This window comes from Oncorhynchus tshawytscha, linkage group LG16 (assembly GCF_018296145.1).
Source record: "Oncorhynchus tshawytscha isolate Ot180627B linkage group LG16, Otsh_v2.0, whole genome shotgun sequence".
Taxonomy (NCBI): domain Eukaryota; kingdom Metazoa; phylum Chordata; class Actinopteri; order Salmoniformes; family Salmonidae; genus Oncorhynchus; species Oncorhynchus tshawytscha.
The window spans coordinates 40,844,567-40,864,387 of record NC_056444.1 but is presented as its reverse complement, the minus strand read 5'-3'; the positions used below and the strand labels follow the sequence as shown (position 1 = coordinate 40,864,387).

At 41.0% G+C, this 19,821-nt stretch overlaps 1 long non-coding RNA gene across 1 annotated transcript; it reads right to left on the bottom strand.

The window, feature by feature from the left end:
• Nucleotides 1-9,592: 9,592 nt before the first annotated feature.
• Nucleotides 9,593-19,145, bottom strand: LOC112215152. Its single transcript, XR_006079060.1, has 5 exons — nucleotides 18,473-19,145; nucleotides 18,170-18,303; nucleotides 11,624-11,687; nucleotides 11,061-11,528; nucleotides 9,593-9,773 (listed from the first exon to the last, which is right to left on the bottom strand). It is a non-coding gene; the product is annotated as an uncharacterized LOC112215152 (long non-coding RNA).
• Between the last annotated feature and the right edge of the window lie 676 nt (nucleotides 19,146-19,821).

Sequence of the window (19,821 nt, the reverse complement as noted above, 5' to 3'; positions counted from 1 at the left end):
GGTTTTTGCGACTCACTTGAAGAAACTTTCAAAAGTCGTGACATTTTCCAGATTGACTGACCTTCATGTCTAAAAAGTGATGATGGACTGTCGTCTCTCTTTGCTTATTTGTTTTTGCCAGAATATGGACATGGTCTTTTACCAAACAGGGCCATCTTCTGTATACCACCCCTTCCTTGTCACAACACAACTGATTGGCTCAAACACATTAAGGAAAGAAATTACACAAATTAACATTTAACAAGGCACACCTGTTAATTGAAATGCATTCCAGGTGACTACCTCATGAAGCTGGTTGAGAGAATGCCAAGAGTGTGCAAAGCTGTCATCACGGCATAGGGTGATTTGTTTAACACTTTTTTGGTAACTACATGATTCCATAGTTTTGATGTATTCACTATTATTCTACTATGTAGAAAATAGCAATAAAGAAAAACCCTTGAATGAGTAGGTGTTCTAAAACTTTTGACCGGTTGTGTGTGTGTGCGTGACACAGACACACACCCACCATTCGGAAAGCTAACGTAACAAAATGTGGAAAAAGTTACAGCCTTATTCTAAAATTGATAACATCTTTTTTTTCTCATCAATCTACACACAATACCCCATAACGACAAAGCGAATACAGATTTTCCATTTTTTTTTAATACATTTGCAAAAATTAATAACTGAAGTATTCAGGCCCTTTACTCAGTACTTTGTTGAAGCACCTTTGGCAGCGATTACAGCATCGAGTCTTCTTGGGTATGACGCTACAAGCTTGGCACACCTGTATTTGGAGAGTTTCTCCCATTCTCTGCAGATCCTCTCAAGCTCTGTCAGGTTGGATGGGGAGTGTTGCTGCACAGCTAATTTCAGGTATCTCCATAGATATTAGATCGGGTTCAAGTCCGGGGTTTGCTGGGCCACTCAAGGACATTCAGAGACTTGTCCCGAAGCCACTCCTGCGTTGTCTTGGCTGTGTGCTTAGGGTCGTTGTCCTGTTGGAAGGTGAACCTTCGCCCCAGTCTGAGGTTCTGAGCGCTCTGGAGCAGTTTTTCATCAAGGATCTCTCTGTACTTTGCTCCGTTCACCTGTCCCTCGATCTTGGGTACTTGGTTACCTCCCTGACCAATGCCCTTCTCCCACAATTGCTCAGTTTGGCTGGGCGGCCAGCTCTAGGAAGAGTCTTGGTGGTTCCAAACTTCTTCCAGTTAAGAATGATGGAGACCACTGTGTTCTTGGGGACCTTCAATGCTGCAGACATTTTTTTGGTACCCTTCCCCAGACTTGCGCCTCGACAATTCTGTCTCGGAGCTTCACGGACAATATGCTCCGACATGCACTGTCATCTGTGGGACCTTATATAGACTGGTGTGTGTGTGTGTGCCTTTCCAAATCATGTCCAATCAATTGAATTTACCACGGCTGGATTCCAAGTTATAGAAACATCAAGGATGTTCAATGGAAAGTCAAATAGCAAAGGGTCTGAATGCTTATACTAGATTTTTTTTATTTTTTTTTACTTAAGACTAAAATAAAGAATGCAGAAAAGATAATGGACCTATATATAAAAAAAAAAGAGATTTACATTTGAGAACTAGAAAATCACCCAAATAAAAGCTAGGCAGTCAGGGAGAATGAAAAACATGATGCATTCAGGAGTATTTTGGTCATGGATTGGGCCACCATTGATATTGTTTTAGTCACTCAGACAGTTCTCAGCCACATGGCAAGATGTGCAGAATTGCAGGAAATCTGCTTTAAAAAAACAGCTACATTTTGTCACTGCGGCCAACAAGAGGGCCTCAAGCTCCATTTTGCGCCAGAAAAAAAACCCTGCATTTCGTTTTCCGTTGCAAAACACTAATGAATACGACCCTGGTAACACGCTGAATGGACAGTGGCCCTAAAATGCACATACTCTGGGACAATTGACACACCCTCAACCCTGTCGGGTTGGAATGGTGCTTTGGCAGACTGCCTATTTAGTGCTTTTGGAGGAATCAAAATGTGTTTTGCACTTTTGGAATTGAGTAAAAGCATTCAAATGTATGAGCATGGAACACCAAAGACAGAACACTGGATTGAACTTCAGATTTGGGAAAAATATGAACTGGAAGAAGCCAAGTTGCCAAGTTTGTGATGGGCATATAAAGTGCAATATATATGTAATTCTTCTGCTTTGGAAGTCTTGGGTATTCATACCTCCGGAGTCAGGGTCTAGTATGATCTTACCTGGCAGTGGACAATCAGTTTGGGTTGAACTGTGACGTTTCCTGCTTGGTCATGGACCTCCACATCAAAGCAAACAGAGGTTCCATTCTCCACAGTGATTGGATTCTCTTGTTTCACTTTGAGTGAATCTGGGCTACCTGCAAAACATTCACATTCAGCTGACACACTACTATGGAATGTCCTTCACATGTACACAATATACACAGTGCTGCTTGTAAAACACTGTTTAAGCTACACATGTTTTTATAAAGGCCTAAAGGCTGGCTGATGTATTTTTCTATCCCATGTCACCCTTAAGTAGCCCTCCAGCCACAGCTGGACAGCATCAGCAACACCAGGGGAATCAGAGCAGAGTAGCAGAGCAGCAGTCCCCTGCCCAATGTGGTGCTGTAAATAACTAGTTATTTTTTAATATATAGTTTATTATTTAGATCTTTTCAAAGCAAAAAGGTAAATTCATGGTTTTTCAAGTAAAGATGTGTTTTCCTCTGAATATCCAGGTGGACATAAGAGTATAAACATTATTTTACTTTGTGACTTCTTCAACGTAAATCAATCACTTTACCAGGGAGAAGGCTGATCTTGTTTGAGGCCAGGCAGGACCACTTTCATGTCGTGCGTCTGCCGAGACGATATTACCAAACATTAGCCGAGGACGTAATTTGAGAGAGCTTTCAGTTGTCTGTCTCGTTGCGGTTCATCTGGACAGAGTTAAAGTGAGAGCCCTGCAGCCTTGAAAACCAGCGTCTCTGACCTTGCTCTGGTAGTTGTGCACCGCGCCCCTGGCTCTGACGCCCTTGATGGTGAAAGTGGTCCCACTAGTGGCCACCACCTCATATCTCAATTCCAGTGAACTGAAACACAGTAACAACCACCAGCTAAACAAGGAGGGGCTGAAATTGTCTGGCACCATGAATAACCTGAGACTCGGGCTGAGCCCTGCAGGGAAGAGATAACCGATTTCTTCCGGCTAGATGTCAAGATCAAGCTTCGTGGTCACAGCAGAGACATTCAATCCCCTCCTGGGTCAAGATCCCTGTTGCCTAAATAGTTTAGTGCATAAAAAAAGAAGCGCTCCTTGTGTCCATGTTCGCCAAAACGGTATACCCGTATGGTACAGAAACAGTATGACTATGAACATCTGCATACCGCCCAACCCTAGTAACCATTTAAACTATTTTTGTGTGTAACCTACCTGCATTCCAGAAAGGGCTTGAGGTTGGGAGGAGGACAAGCAGTGTGACTGTTTTCATCCACCAGCTTCAGTGGGATTTTAAAAGGCACCCCCACAGAGTGGTGTGTTCACAATACCCACCACAAACCTATCTGCACTGCCCTCTGGGAGAGGAGAGACAGCGAGAGAGGGAGAAAAGAGATGGGTCTTTAGGCGATCAATCTGATTGTTGTTACCGGAGAGGGCCAAAGCGTTTCATGTATTTCAGTCTGACTTCACAAAGATGGTTAACAGCAATGTTTCCTCAGATTTTTCCAGCACCGAGCTAATTTCAGGTTGTGAGCTGAAACTATATAACTTTGCGAGCAGTCCTGCACGCGTTAACAGTGAACACGGAGGCTGTACCCACTTTAAAAAAAGGTTGAACTCAAGCATTTTCATCTCCATGTGAAATCATTTCTGGGTAACAATTAAGTACCTTACTCCGAGTTCAAAAATAGCTTCTTAGCAAAGAGCAATTTCTCAATCAGCAATTTTGCTATGATTGTTGGAATGGCATGAGTGGGGAGGGGAAAACTGAATATTAGCTGTTATCAATTTACTGCATGGTGATGTTACCATGGAAGGCCAAAATTCCCTCCCAACAAAACAGGCTGAAATTTCAGGCAATCAGAATTTTCAAAATATTATTCCAACCTCAGTGTGTAAATATATATTAAACACAGAAAGTCATGTTTTTGAATGCACTGGGCTTTAAGTTAGTTTCAGACAGCAGCCAATAGGCTATTGTGGTTTTTTGACCATAATGTAGGCCTAACAAAACCAATGGGGCAAATGCCATAACATTTCCACATGGTTATGTGTTTCCACAAGGATATTTGTGGGCTCCCGAGTGGTACAGCGGTTTAAGGCACTGCATCTCAGTGCTAGAGGCGTCACTACAGACCCTGGTTTGATCCCGGGCTGTATCACAACTGGCCGTGATCGAGAGTCCCATAGGGCAGTGCACAATTGGCCCAGCTTCGTCCGGGTTAGGGGAGGGTTTGGACTAGTTAAATAAAGGTTCAAATAAAGTAAAAAATATAGCTGTTGACTACAATAGCCAATATGTGGTGGTCAATGTAGGCATACATTCAATGATACTTAAAAAAACATCATGCATTGCTTGTCACTGATGTTTTACTCTGTTTTACTCAAATCACTATATAAAAATAAGCAATGATCTATGACAATTGGCCAAATAGGTCTGAAAATTGCATTGAGTTATGATGCAAGAAACCACTTTACAAAATAAAAATTGTTATTATTACTACCATTCAGAGAAACACACAAAAATGTATGTAACCCTCTGCCAATTGGCTTATTTGCATTTTCAGTCTCAAAATATCAAGACAAAATATCAAGACCTTTAAGACAAAAAAAATCTATTTTCCTGACTCGCTTTCAAAGACAGATAGATATGTACAACTTTTGTGCTCTTGTAAGGAAGCAAATCACTCCCCCATTGCTGACCAAAATTCGATATAACCAGGTGAGTAACGCACTAACCAGCAAAGAAAATCAACAAATGCGCATCTAGGCTACTCTCTGACCGCTTGTGATGGAAAAACCGTTTGGGCTGTGAAATAGAAAAAGGCTACTCAGATGCACTCCTCAGGCTCCAACAAAATCACCAACTCAGTCTTGAAGTTAGATTGGGTTTGCTGCATTGATTCAATCTGTTTACCGCCAGGAAAGATACATTTTTGTGAAGTTCAATCTCATGCATCTCTGCAGAGGCTGGCAATTCTTCTGCACGGGACTGCTTCAGGAGCTGCGAGGCCGAGCACACAGTTTACAGGGAACATTGGTTACCAGTAATGGAGAAGTCCAGTGTGTGGTTGGGCAGCTGTTTCCCAGCCCAGACAGCAGCGTTGCTCTTGTTGAGTACTGTGTTCAGTTGCAGGGTATACTTCACCAACCTGTTTAGGTTCCTTACACAGGGGGAACAAGTTGAGTAACGCACTAACCAGCAAAGAAAATCAACAAATGCGCATCTAGGCTACTCTCCGACCGCTTGTGATGGAAAAACCGTTTGGGCTGTGAAATAGAAAAAGGCTTGTTTAACCACCAGAGAGTCAGACATTATGACAAACATTGCATCATTAGCTAGTAACAAAAATGTGCATATTAAAAACATAAAAATTAGCTTTTTATTTTTTTTATTTAGGGAATTCTTTCCCTTAAAATTATGTTCTAAATTTAAGCAAATTTAGAACATAAGAATACAGTTTTACCATACTTAACAGAGGAAACTCTAAATCATTACAATAAAGTTAGAAATAAATGAATTTCCAGTGAATTGAAACAAGAAAGTACCCATGGTTCTGAACCAGAATGCCCACTTGGCTGAATGTGCTGCAATGTGAAAGTTGATCTCCACATCACCATTAGGTGCTAGGGAAGAAGAGAAAAAAGTTTTTATGACACGGTATACACAAACTAACCATTGTAACAGTCTGCCAACAACATAATAACAGCAATCATTCTCAGCATTCAAATGAACTTACAATGCCAAACAACTTTTAGTTAGATTGAAAGTGCTTTCCGTGCTGCGTTTTGAGTGGCTGATGGTATCCTACATGCCGGCTCTCCTTTCTTGTTGAGAATTTCCACATGGAGAGGCCCTGCAAGGAATGAAAGGGAAATCCTAATGACACTCACAAATATGTGCATACTTAGGATTCTTAGCAGATAGCATGGCGCTACTGTGTAAGGTGCAGGGAGCCTGTCTCTGTACCTAGTGGAGTGCCTGCTGTCTGGACATCAATCTGGGTCCAGGGGTTGCCCTCCGGCCAGGTTACTTTCAGCTTGTCTGGGAGTCTGAGGCAAAACAGGCACAAAACCCATGAACCACTGGGGCTTAAGGGCCACATTCAAATGTATATGTTGGGATTTAAATCCAAAATGGTTCGCTCACTTGGCTATTTCATCATCAATGCTCTTCTTCATGGCTGCATTGGTAACCACCCTGTCAATTTTGGAGATGGGTCTAGTCTTGACTTCATCGCACAGCGTCTTTGGTTCCTATGGAAACTGATATAACAATTGGATGATTTTATAGGCAAAATCATTCAAAACAAATGAGTAGACAGAAGATTGTTTCTATAAAATGCACACAGAGCAAAGCGTTACTACCATTCTCTCTGATGACATCCATGTCTCACCATAACCACTTGCACCCGCCCTCCTGTGGCGTAGACATCTCCCTCCTGATCGCCGTACAGTAGGAACTGAACAACAGAGCCGGAGAAGATGGGCTGTGTTTTCTGAGACTTTGAGAAGAAAAAGAAACGCACACCTATTTAGGCGAGGTGCTGGCTAGCGGAGAAGAAAACTTGAAAATAAAGGGGAGCCGCACACTCTAGGAGCTCAGATGCAAAAATGTAATATCCAATGTTTCGACAGCCAAGCTGTCTTCATCAGGGTATACTCACAAACACTGCGGATGACTCATTTATATAGTGTCAAAAGACACACAGGTGTCTGTAATCATGGCCAAGAGTGGCCTAATATCATTGGTTAATTCTCAAATATTAAAATGGCATACAAAGAACAGCATACAAAAAACAAATGATAGCATACGATCATAAATTCATTTTCGACTACACAAGCTTACAAACAATTACAATGGCAAAGTCACAATAATCACAAGAATGGCTTCCGATCAAAGTCTACATTGAGACCAAAGGGAGCAAGGGTCTTTAAGTTAAAGATCCAGGCAGCCTCTCGTTTTAACAATAAATTATCAAGGTCACCCGCTCTCCTAGGGAGGATGACATGTTCGATGCCAATATAACGCAAAGACGAAATTGAGTGGCCTGCCTCCAAAAAGTGGGCCTCAACTGGGTAAGTAAAGTTTTTGCAGCTAATGGTGCTACGATGCTCTGAGATACGTACTTTTAATTACCGCTTTGTTTTACCCACATAATATTTACCACAAGGAAAAGTTATAACATAAATAACTGCCTTAGTGGAGCACGTAATAACACCTTTGATTGAAGGATCTACATTTATAAGTGCCATTGCATTGAGCACAGCCACTACACTTGTAATTTCCATCCAGTAGGGCGCAAATAGACGTTGTTCAGGAATATTTTGGGGTGGTAAATCAGAGTGTACCAATTGGTCTCTGAGATTTCTGCCCCGCGAGAATACGACCAAGGGAAGGTCCGAAAACACATTACCGAGACTATCATCGGATTTTAGAATTCCCTTAATTTGTTCAGAACGCTTTGAATAGTGGGTAGTTAGAAGCGAGAATGCGTCTTTTTGCGAGGCTGACCTTGAAAAAGGTCATGTCTATTTGCGCCCCTACTGGATGGAAATTACAAGTGTAATGGCTGTGCTCAATGCAATGGCACTTATAAATGTAGATCCTTCAAACACCCACAAACAGGGAAATCGATCCCAATCAAAGGTGTTATTATGAAAATGAAATGAAATCAAAGATGAGATTATATGAGCTTTACAATCAAATTTATATTTCAGATGCTACATTATATCATTACTACTCAGTACTAGAGGTCAACCGATTAATCGGAATGGCCAATTAATTAGGACCGATTTCAAGTTTTCATAACAATCAGTAATCGGCATTTTTGGACACCGATTACATTGCACTCCATGAGGAGAATGCGTGGCAGGCTGACTACCTGTTATGCGAGTGCAGCAAGGAGCCAAGGTAAGGTGCTAGCTAGCATTAAACTTATCTTATGAGAAACAATCCATCTTAACATAATCACTAGTCAACTACACATGGTTGATGATATTACTAGTTTATCTAGCTTGTCCTGTGTTGCATATAATCGATGCGGTGTCTGTTAATTTATCATTGAATCCCAGCCTACTTCTCCAAACAGGTGATTTAACAAGCACATTCTTGAAAAAAGCACTGTCGTTGCACCAATGTGTACATAAAAATCAATGCCTTTCTTAAAATCAATACACAATTATATATTTTTAAACCTGCATATTTAGTTAATATCGCCAGCTAACATGAATTGAATTTTAACTAGGGAAATTGTGTCACTTCTCTTGCATTCTGTGCAACAGAGTCAGGGTATATGCAGCGGTTTGGGCCTCCTGGCTCGTTGCAAACAGTGTGAAGACCATTTCTTCCTAACAAAGACCGTAATTATTTTGCTAGAATTGTACATAATTATGACATAACAATGAACGTTGTGCAATGTAACAGCAATATTTAGACTTAGGGATGCCACCCGTTAGATAAAATACGCAACGGTTCCGTATTTCACTGAAAGAATAAATGTTTTGTTTTCGAATCTGATAGTTTCCGGATTTGACCATATTAATAACTTAAGGCTCGTATTTCTGTGTGTTATTATATAATAATTAAGTCTACGATTTGATAGAGCAGTCTGACTGAGCGGTGGTAGGCACCAGCAGGCTCGTAAGCATTAATTCAAACAGCACTTTCCTGCATTTGCCAGCAGCTCTTCGCTGTGCTTCAAGCATTGCGCTGTTTATGACTTCAAGCCTATCAACTCCTGAGATTAAGCTGGCAATACTAAAGTACCTATTAGAACATCCATTAGTCAAAGGTATATGAAATACAAAGGGTATAGAGAGAAATAGTCCTATAATTAACTACAACCTAAAACTTCTTAATGGGAATATTGAAGACTCATGTTAAAAGGAACCACCAGCTTTCATATGTTCTGAGCAAGGAACTTAAACGTTAGCTTTTTACATGGGACATATTGCACTTTTACTTTCTTCTCCAACACTTTGTATATGCATTATTTAAACCAACCAAATTGAACATGTTTCATTATTTATTTGAGACTAAATTGATTTTATTGATGTATTATATTAAGTTAAAATAAGTGTTCATTCAGTATTGTTGGAATTGTCATTATTACAAATATATATATATAAAAATCGGCCGATTAATCGGTACCGTATTTTTTTGGTCCTCCAATAAATCAGTAGTGGTATCGGTGTTGAAAAATCATAATCGGTCGACCTCTACTCAGTACTCTAGGCTATGACACTTACATGATATTACATGGCCAACTGTGATTTAAAAACTTGACCGTGACCAATGTGTCCAAACACACGTGTCTATGTAGGGAATAGGGTACCATTTGGGACGCAGATTAGGTTACCTGGTATGGCATTGGGGTCTTCAGGGTAGGTTTCCCTGTCACAGAGGGAGGGGTGGTACCTCAGGGCCCCCTCCACTGTTCCATCAGCATCTGCGTAGACTTTGAACTCAAATGTGTCAGCTGATGCGTTGATGTAGAGCGTCTGCATGTCGTTGTCGATCTCTCAGATGCTCACCATGCGAGGGATCTGGGGGAACTTCTCCAGTAGAGATCTAAAATGGCAGATAAAGAGATGAGGATCAATAATATCACAAAAGAATAGAGTTAGAAAATAGGCATCTTCAAAGACTGTATAGATGCTCTTGGATGACTATTGTCTGTAGCACTTGTCTGGAGTACCATAAAATAAATTAACACATAATTACATGCAGGGCCTAAAATGTACTTTTTGGTCAACCAGGCAGTGTGACAAATAAAAAATAAATAAAAAATGTTATTTAAATAGGCCCTTTTAATTTTGTCTGGCTAGCCATTCCAAATAAAATGGAATACTTTTTGTTCATATAATATTAAAAAGCTGGTCAGTAGGTCATAATATAATTGGCTTAACACCCAATGTGTATTATTTAACATTAGTATTAAAATAGTCCTCAATAATAGTAATGGGTAATCGTTTACACGTTTCTAGCTATGCCATAAAGCCATCACCGAAAACCACATTTTCTTCTTCTTGGTTTTGATAACTTCCTGTTCTTTGTTTGAAAAATGTACAAGTATGCAGTGTCCGTCTCGCCACGGAGCCTTCAACCGCAACGGGGTGTTACGTTTTCACTCCGTTGTGGATGTCTCTGTTGAAATACATGACATCCGGCGCAACGTAACAGAGTGGTTATGGGTAATGTAGACGAGGCTTGACAAGTAGCCACGTTGTCTTCTCTTCCCTGACAGTTGAAACTCAAACATTGAAAAGAAGCATAGCTTTGCTACAAATGGGATCATGCTTGACTATATTTCATTCACAAATACAAGTGAAACTTCTCACACTCTGAAGCCCCACTCACCAACGTGACTGGGCAAATAGACATCTTATACCCGCCAATGCCAAAATCTACCCGCATTTGGCAGGTGTTCATTTTAGGCACTGCACTGATAACATGGCTACTTGATCAAAATGGTCACTTTTGTGCAACTGATCGTCTCACCTGAATGTCAATGTTGGAGACACAATCAGAGTTACGGTAGGAGGCTTTCATGTCGTTCCCATTTAGGCCGTGAATGTAATAGTAATACAAGTGGCTGAAACAAAGCAGACTGAAACCAATGAAGACGTGGAAATTAAAAAGAACTGAAGAGGACAACAATTTAATCAGATTGGAGGGTTAGGGTATATGGGATCAGGCAGTGTAGGGTGATTACTCATTCCGGGGTTCTCACCCTAGGTACAGATCTAGAATCAGACCCGCCTACCATAATACTAACCTTAACCATTGGGGGAAAATGCTAAATTGAGCCAAGATCAGCAGCTAAAGACAACTTCACCATACTCTGAGCTGACTCACGCCAGTTCTCTGGTCCACAGGTGGAAGTCCTGCCTGAGGAAGGTGATGTGTTCAGGCTGGACCCCTGTCACCACCACGGCTGTGAAGCTCTCCTTTCCCACCTCCTCGGCAATCAGCCCGTGGAGAAAGCACTCCTTGTCATCTTGCACGTGGGACGAGTCACCCATCTGCATGGGGGAAGAGTTAACATGGATGTCATTACATAGAAGATGGTCGCTGTGGGAAGGATAGTAGTACAGCAGTTGGACCTAACACAGACAGATTTATATTTCAAAGTATGGATGGATTCAGATAACTTTAGTTTTGTTGATTACATAGTCAACATTTTCGGTGATCTGTTGGTAATCCCTTCCTGTTTCTGATGAAACCACTGTAAATATTCTCATTGTTCCGCTCCTTCCTCTCAAACTCTTCTTCTGAAATGACGAATTCATGGACATCTGGGGAGCTCGCTGGTTTGGTGATAATCTTTAACAAAAGACATATCAAGGCACATTGTGCTTCACAGTCCATTAGGGGAATATGGCAAAACAGAGGAAAATGGCCAATAATTAAACACTTACCCGGGTTGACTGTCCAATGTAGAACACTGCTTGTTTCCCTCCTACACCAAAATATGATGTATCACTGTTGAGACAACGAGGGACTGGATCAGGGCGAACATACCCAGTGTGATCACTAGTGAGACAAAATGGATCATGACTGTGACGATAGCTATAGGGAATGCGTCAAAAACAAAAACAAACAAAGTTCATCCCCGTATTTAATTCTTTGGAAAGCGCACTGCAATTTACATTTACTGTGAGTCACTAGCTACGTTTCCATTAACTTGTCCAGTGATGTTTTGTCGACATTTAGAAAGTTTGCATAGAAAAATCGATGCAACAATTGCCTGCTATGGTGTGTTTCCATTGAACTGTCTTGTGTCAACAAAAACAGCTGGACATAATGAAGTCCCACATAAAAATAAACTAGTGTCGAAGAAAAATGAAGTTATTGTAGTGTTCTCATGATCCATTTAGGAAAATTGCGCATTTATACAACTGGGACAGTCTGTTGCCTATGCTCTCCCACATCTGTTTAATGTCTCACGCAGCCCGCAAAATTCAGCATGCATAAAATGTAAGAATTGATTCATATTTGCAATATTCAAACAATTCTCATGTGCCAACGTATCGCCACGGTCTGTGCCATGGTGAAACTTGCTCTCCTGTAGCCTAGATTAAAAAAATGTTTGAACATGTGGAGTGAAACTTGCAACCAGCCAGCCAGAAAAGCAATTCAGCCATTCTTCAAAGTCAAAACAATTTGAGTCCTGCAAAGATTTGTATTTTTTAGGTTTAACATTCATTTAGCAAGCAGTAAGCACTTAGAATGAAATAGCGAAGTGGAGCGTTATATTTACGTGATGAAATCACATGCCCTGCACAGCCTTCAGGGAGATCAGACCTGGCAGTGTGGTGCCAGGACAACAACCTCTCCCTCAACGTCAGCAAAGACTAAGGAGTTGATCATGGACTACAGAAAACAGAGTGCCGAGCACACCCCTATCCACATCGACAGGGCTTTAGCAGAGCAGGTCGAGGGCTTCAAGTTCCTTGGTGTCCACATCACTAAGGAATGATTATGGTCCACACACACCAACAGTTGTAAAGAGTGCACAGCTTGGTATGGCAACTGCTTGGGATCCGACTACAAGGCACTACAGAGGGTAGTGCGTATGGCCCAGTACTTCACTGGGGCCGAGCTCCCTGCCATCCAGAACCTCGATACCAGGCAATGTCAAAGGAAGGCCCTAACAATTGTCAAAGACTCCAGCCAACCAAGTCATAGAATTCTCTCTGCTACCACACGGCAAGCGGTACCGATGCACAAAGTCTGGAACCAACAGGACCCCAAGCCATAAATAAGACTGCTAAATAATTAACAAACAGCTACCCGGACAATGTGCATTAAACCTTTTTGCACATCACCTATGCTGCTCTTACTGTTTTTCTATCCTGTTGCCTAGTAACTTTATCCCTACCTATATGTACATCTCTACCTCGTACCCCTGCACATCAACTCGGTACTGGTACCCAGTGTATAGCCAAGTTATTGTTACTCATTGTGTATTTATTCCTTGTGGTATTATTTTTCTATTAATTCTCTTTCCCCGCCCTCTCTGCATTGTTGGGAAGGGCCCGTAAGTAAGCATTTCACTGTTGGGTCATTCCACGAAAATAGTGGCTTTCCTGTTCCGGCCTTATTCACCAGGAAAAACACTTACAAGTGTGAGATGACATTTAACATTTTTTTAATGTTTTAACTGAAGTGTTTTGTTATTAAACCTAGGGGGCACTATTTTCACGTCCGGATGAAAAGCGTGCCCAAATTAAACTACGTGTTACTCAGGCCCACATAAGCTAGGATATGCATATAATTGGTAGATGTGGATAGATAACACTCTAAAGTTCCCAAAACCGTTAAAATAATGTCTGTGAGTATAACAGAACTGATTTGGCAGGCGAAACCCCAAGGACAAACCATCCAGGAAAAAAAAATGAACTGAGCTCACTGTGTTTTCAATTCGTTTTCTATGGGAAGCTCTAGGAACCTGGTTGCAGTTCCTATGGCTTCCACTAGATGTCAACAGTCTTTAGAAATTGGTTGATTTTTTTTTATTTTGAGAAATGAGGAAGTAGGGCTGTTCTTTGTGAGTGTCAAGCCAAGTGGACTCCTCTGTTTGGTGTGCGTGAACTGGAACACGCTTCACGTTGTATTTATCCGGTATTGAACACAGTATATTCCGTCTTAAATTGTTTCGATTATTTACATTTTAGGATACTTAAGGTTGGATTAGGAACGTTGTTTGAAATGTTTGGACCAAGTTTACAGGTAACTTATTAGATACTTTGTAGGCATGTTGGGCGAGTTGGAACCGGTGTATTTCTGAATCAAACGCGCCAAATAAATTGACATTTTTGGGACATAATGAAGGACATTATTGAACAAAAGGACCAGGGGTGATGTTTCTGAGACATTTTGAGTGCCAACAGATGAAGATCTTCAAAGGTAAGGCATTAATTATATCGCTATTTCTGACTTTTGTCGCGCACCTGCCTGGTTGAAATCTGATTTTCATGTGATTGAATGCGGGGCACTGTCCTCAGATAATCGCATGGTCTGCTTTCGCCGTAAAGACTTTTTGAAATCTGACACGACGGCTGGATTAACAAGAAGTTAAGCTTTCTTTTGATGTACAACACTTGCATGTTTTATGACATTTTATTATGAGTATTTCTGTTTTTGAATTTGGCGCACTGCAATTTCACTGGATGTTGTCAAATCAATCCCATTAACGGGATTTGAGCGGGACGGGATCACTAAGAAGTTAATAAAACATATATACAGTTAAATGACAAATGTATTTTTATATATATATTGTAAAGCATGGTCAGTAGCATGAAATTGTCTTGTCCTTCAGCTCAGGAGCCATGGTTTAAAGACATATATTGAGTTTAAAAATATATTTTTTCTTCCTCTTTAAATGTCATAATACAAAGGAAAGTATTATAGTTATTTAGTGGACTACTTAAAAAACGAAAATATCAAATAAATATTACAAATCATTTACAAGTAATAGCTGTCCCTCAATTTGATGTCACTGTTGTTGAAATGTATAAAAAACACCACTTTGAAAAAAATGCAACATCCTTGCCAAATTCTTCCTGGCTCAAAGGTTTATTGGAGACAGGACTGTTTTGAAAAGCACATGGAGAGTGTGCACTCTTTTCATATGTTAACAATTTGATGATTAACTTGGTAATGTCATGCGAGGACTTAAGATGTGTCACTGATGTTATACAGTTTATAGTAAGGGGAAAGGAAATTGGATTCAAATTATTGATAAAATTGTTATGAATAGGTGACTTACAATTTAAGAAGCTTATCTGCAGATTTGTCACTGGCATAATCGTCACTGGTGTTACTCTTTGCTGGTAACACCAGTGAAGTGACGATAAAGCCTAACTTTTTCTCAACGTAACGTTTTATAAAACCCTCAACAATTATATTAAGACTTATTAGCGTTTTATTACTGTTTCAATATTGTAATCACATAATATGGCTTTCCTTTTGATAGATATGGCAAAATTAGGTGCTGCTGAAAAGCAAAGACGACAGACAGCGCAGGGATGCTGACCCACACTGCAGAGCAGCTGTCACGCCCTGACCTTAGAGAGCCTTTTTATGTTTCTATTTTGGTTTGGTCAGGGTGTGTTTTGGGTGGGCATTCTATGTTCTGATTTCTATGTTTGTGTTTCTATGTTTTGGCAGGGTATGGTTCTCAATCAGGGACAGCTGTCTATCGTTGTCTCTGATTGGGAATCATACTTAGGCAGCCTTTTGTTATCTTGTTAGTGGCACTATAGCCCTAGTAAGCATCACGGTCGTTTCTTTGTTCCTTGTTTTGTTGGCGACATTGACATAAATAAAGGAAAATGTACGCTCACAACGCTGCACCTTGGTCCGGTCATTTCCACGACGACGACGTCAGTGACAGCAGCCTACCTTAAACAAAAACACCAGACTTACTTAAAGGATTTAGAGAGTCAAAAAATAAATAGTGAAGGATTTCAAAGAAAGGGAAAAAAGACAGGAGCGAAAGAAATGGCAGGTCAGACAGAAAAAACACAGACAGATTGTGAGCAGGAACGACTCTGTTGATCCCCCATCCACTCCAGACAGTGAACCCAGTACTGCAAGGTCAGAATTAAGACAATGTGTCTGTAGGAAGACATATGTACTCTGTATCTACAGAGTTACTTAAAGGGATTGTTTACCCAAATTACATATTGGTTTCCTTACCATGTATGCAGTCTATGGACAAGGTATGACAGCAAGCCATTTTTTGTTTACCTGGCCACTGTTTCAAATGCTAATTATTTTGTATTTGTGGCATAACACCAAAGCATTGATTGCTGCCATACCTTGACCATAGACTGCTTACACAGTAAGGAAAATGCCATTCAGTTCATATTTGCCACAGTATCTAGACGTACTTGGTGCAGCAGCTGACTGTGTGAAAGTGGCAGATCTGAACTGGCTACTAGTGAAGAAGCCGTCAGTAGCTAGAAAGCAATGGAGAATAAGAGATATGAGACAAGAGATAAGAGATATGGACGCAACACACAAAGACAAACATATCTGAAGTAAAAGTGAAGAATAATACAGGAAAAATGACATGAACATGTTTAACTGCATACAAAATGTTTGTATCAGTGTGGTTAGGAAAACAGTTTGTTTATTTTCAAAGTTAGTGTTTCTAATGTTCTAGTGGACATGTTTAATATGTTTGTATGACAATGTGTTATGAAAGACATTTTAGTCAATAGGCTTCATCTTTTGGTCTTAATCTTTGACGAATAACCCTCATTTTATTGTTCATATTTAAAAATGAACCCATCTTATGAAATCTGAAATTATTTGTAATTAAACATATTACTAATAAATTGATAAAATTTGTTTGAAATAATCGTATGTTTGTCATTGGTTTCACATTGGGTCACTGGTGTTACATCGTGTCACTGGTGTTACATTGTGTCACATTGCGCCACTGGTGTTACAGTATGGCATAGTGTTCTGGCATCAGAGTTGCCTAATTTATTTGAATATAGTTTTTGTATCTACCTAACTGTTGTGTCACGACTTCTGCCGAAGTCGAGGCCTCTCCTTGTTCGTGTGGTGCTCTGCGGTCGACGTCACCGGTCTTCTAGCCATCATTGAACCATTTCCATTGGTTTTGTCTTGTCTTCCTACACACCTGGTTCCAATCCCATTCATTACCTGTTGTGTATTTAACCCTCTGTTTCATCTCATGTCCTTGTCAGAGATGTTTGTTGTTCATGATCGTGTAGTTTGTATTTGGTGCGCGACGGGTCCTCGTACCCACTTTGCTTTGATTATGTATTATGGTTTTGGAGCTGTGTTATTGAAAGTGTTATTAAAAGTTATTAAACTACTCCATTATACCAAGTTTGATTCTCCTGCGCCTGACTTCCCTGCCACCCATACAGACACATCGATGACAGAATCTCTGACCAAATATATGAAGTCAGCAGGAGAAGGTACCCCATCCATGGAGGTGGAGGAGCGCGTCCAGGAGAAGATTTACCATCTGAGCGCCGCCATGGATTTGCTCTGGAGTTTAGGACCCTGGCTGCCGGCGCTGGATGGAGCAACAGGGCCCTGATCGACCATTTCCGCTGTAGTCTACGTGAGGACGTCCGTCGGGAAGCAGGCCTGCAGAGACACCACCCTCCCCTTCGACCAGCTGGTGCACCTGTCCATCCGGCTGGACAACCTGCTGGTTACTCGCGGGTTTCCAGATCGGGGTCTGGTTGTTCCATCCTCCCGCACCCCCTCTCCAATACCCATGGAGCTGGGAGGGACGGTGCGCAGGGAGACCGGAGGGGGTTCCTGCTCGTGCACCATATGTGGTCGCAGAGGTCACACTGCTGGTCGGTGCCGGGTTGGTTCCTCTGCGAATTGAGGCAGCAGGCAGGGCACTCTGGCGTCACCCCAGGTGAGTAGGCACCATTCTCACCCAGAGACCTCTGTTGCCCATATGTTTGTCTGTCACCTTTCCTGATCCCCCCCCCTCTGTTTCCCCTCAAGTCCTTGCCAGAGATTGTTTGTTGTTCATGATCGTGTCGTTTGTATTTGGTGCGCGACGGGTCCTCGTACCCACTTTGTTGGTTTTGGAGCTGTGTTTTTAAGTTATTAAACTACTCCATTATACCAAGTTCGATTCTCCTACGCCTGACTTCCCTGCCACCTATACACACGTCGATGACATGTTGCTACATTCATTAGTAAACATTTTAAGGATATGATCATTCAATTTGATGACTCAACCTCAATTATTTCTAATGTTACAAAAAATAAAATAAAGTTTCACAAAAGAACTCCACCCGTCGATTGGATAAAAATGTTGTTGATTTTTAGAACATTTCTCCTATAGCTGCTGTTTCCATTATACATTCCGCAATATTTTTTGTAGCATTGTTTTTATCGACTTACCAGGTCATGTGATCAGAAACTCCTGGCTTTACACTTGGTAAACCAACCTTGAAAACATGTTGTTTTTCCTGTTGAATTTGGAGAGCCTGTACACAGCCCAGTTATTGAGCTCCTTGGAGGTTATTCCACAGCCGTTGTCCATGGCAACCACTGCCGGTTTCCCCAAGGACTCGTTGAACAGCTGGGGGAAAAGATGAGAAACAATCAACTGCTGTGTCCCATTCCATCGACACAGTATTGAGGTTCTGAACTTTATAGGACTACTAAAACACTTCAATCCTTATGCATCACTTTTATTCAAGACCATAATAACGAAAGTGAGGTTTACAAATATTAAAACACTAACTCACCAATCGGATGTCTATTGTCCTCACTCCTGTGCTGTGTGATGTCACTGACAGTGCATTGTCAATTAGTTCTGCAAAGCCATACGCTGGGAGGGACAACAAGGCTTTAATTAGCTATAGCAAAAAAATACACCTTTTCATACTGCATCCACTGGGTACAAATTTGCCCCTTGGCTAAGTGCAGTGTGAATATAGCTAATGAATACAAATAGGACTGCATCATTTTTGGCCTGGAGATTGTAATATTGTACTGAGGCACTCGTGTAAAGACTTCTGGCCCTTGCTAGCATAGTACTCATACATGCCACTTTGGACCAGTGTGTCGTAGTGAGGGAGGAATGCAATGCGTTCCGTAGTTGCCACTGGCAGAATCTGGTCCTCACTCTGCAACAGATGGAGTGTTCCCTTCTTGAAGTTCCTCTAAAAGAGATGAGACATCAGCAACTTCTTGTCACTCGTTTCTTATTTCTTTTGTACAGTGCATTAGGAAAATATTCAGAGAAAAGGTCGACCGATTATGATTTTTCAACGCCGATACTGAGACCGAAAAAAAAAACAAGAAAGCCGATACAGATTAATCGGCCGATTGTTTGTTTTTGTAATAATGTCAATTCCAACAATACTGTATGGACACTTATTTTAACTTAATATAATGCATCAATAAAATCAATTTAGCCTCAAATAAATAATGAAACATGTTCAATTTGTTTTAAATAATGCAAAAACAAAGTGTTGGAGAATAAAGTAAAAGTGCAATATGTGCCATGTAAGAAAGCTAACGTTTAAGTTCCTTGCTCAGAACATGAGAACATATGAAAGCTGGTGGTTCCTTTTAACACGAGTCTTCAATATTCCCAGGTAAGAAGTTTTAGGTTGTAGTTATTATAGGAATTATAGGACTATTTCTCTCTATACCATTTGTATTTCATATACCTTTGACTATTGGATGTTCTTATAGGCACTTTAGTATTGCCAGTGTAACAGTATAGCTTCCATCCCTCTCCTCGCTCCTACCTGGGCTCAAACCAGGAACACATCGACAATAGCCACCCTCGAAGCAGCGTTACCCATGCAGAGCAAGGAGAACAACTACTCCAAGTCTCAGAGCGAGTGACATTTGAAATGCTATTAGCGCACACCCTGCTAACTAGCTAGCCATTTCACATCGGTTACACCAGCCTTATCTCGGGAGTTGATAGGCTTTAAGTCATAAACAGCGCAATGCTTGAAGCATTGCGAAGAGCTGCTGGCAAAACGCATGAAAGTGCTGTTTGAATGAATGGTTACGAGCCTGCTGGTGCCTACCATCGCTCAGTCAGACTGCTCTATCAAATCATAGACTTAATTATAAC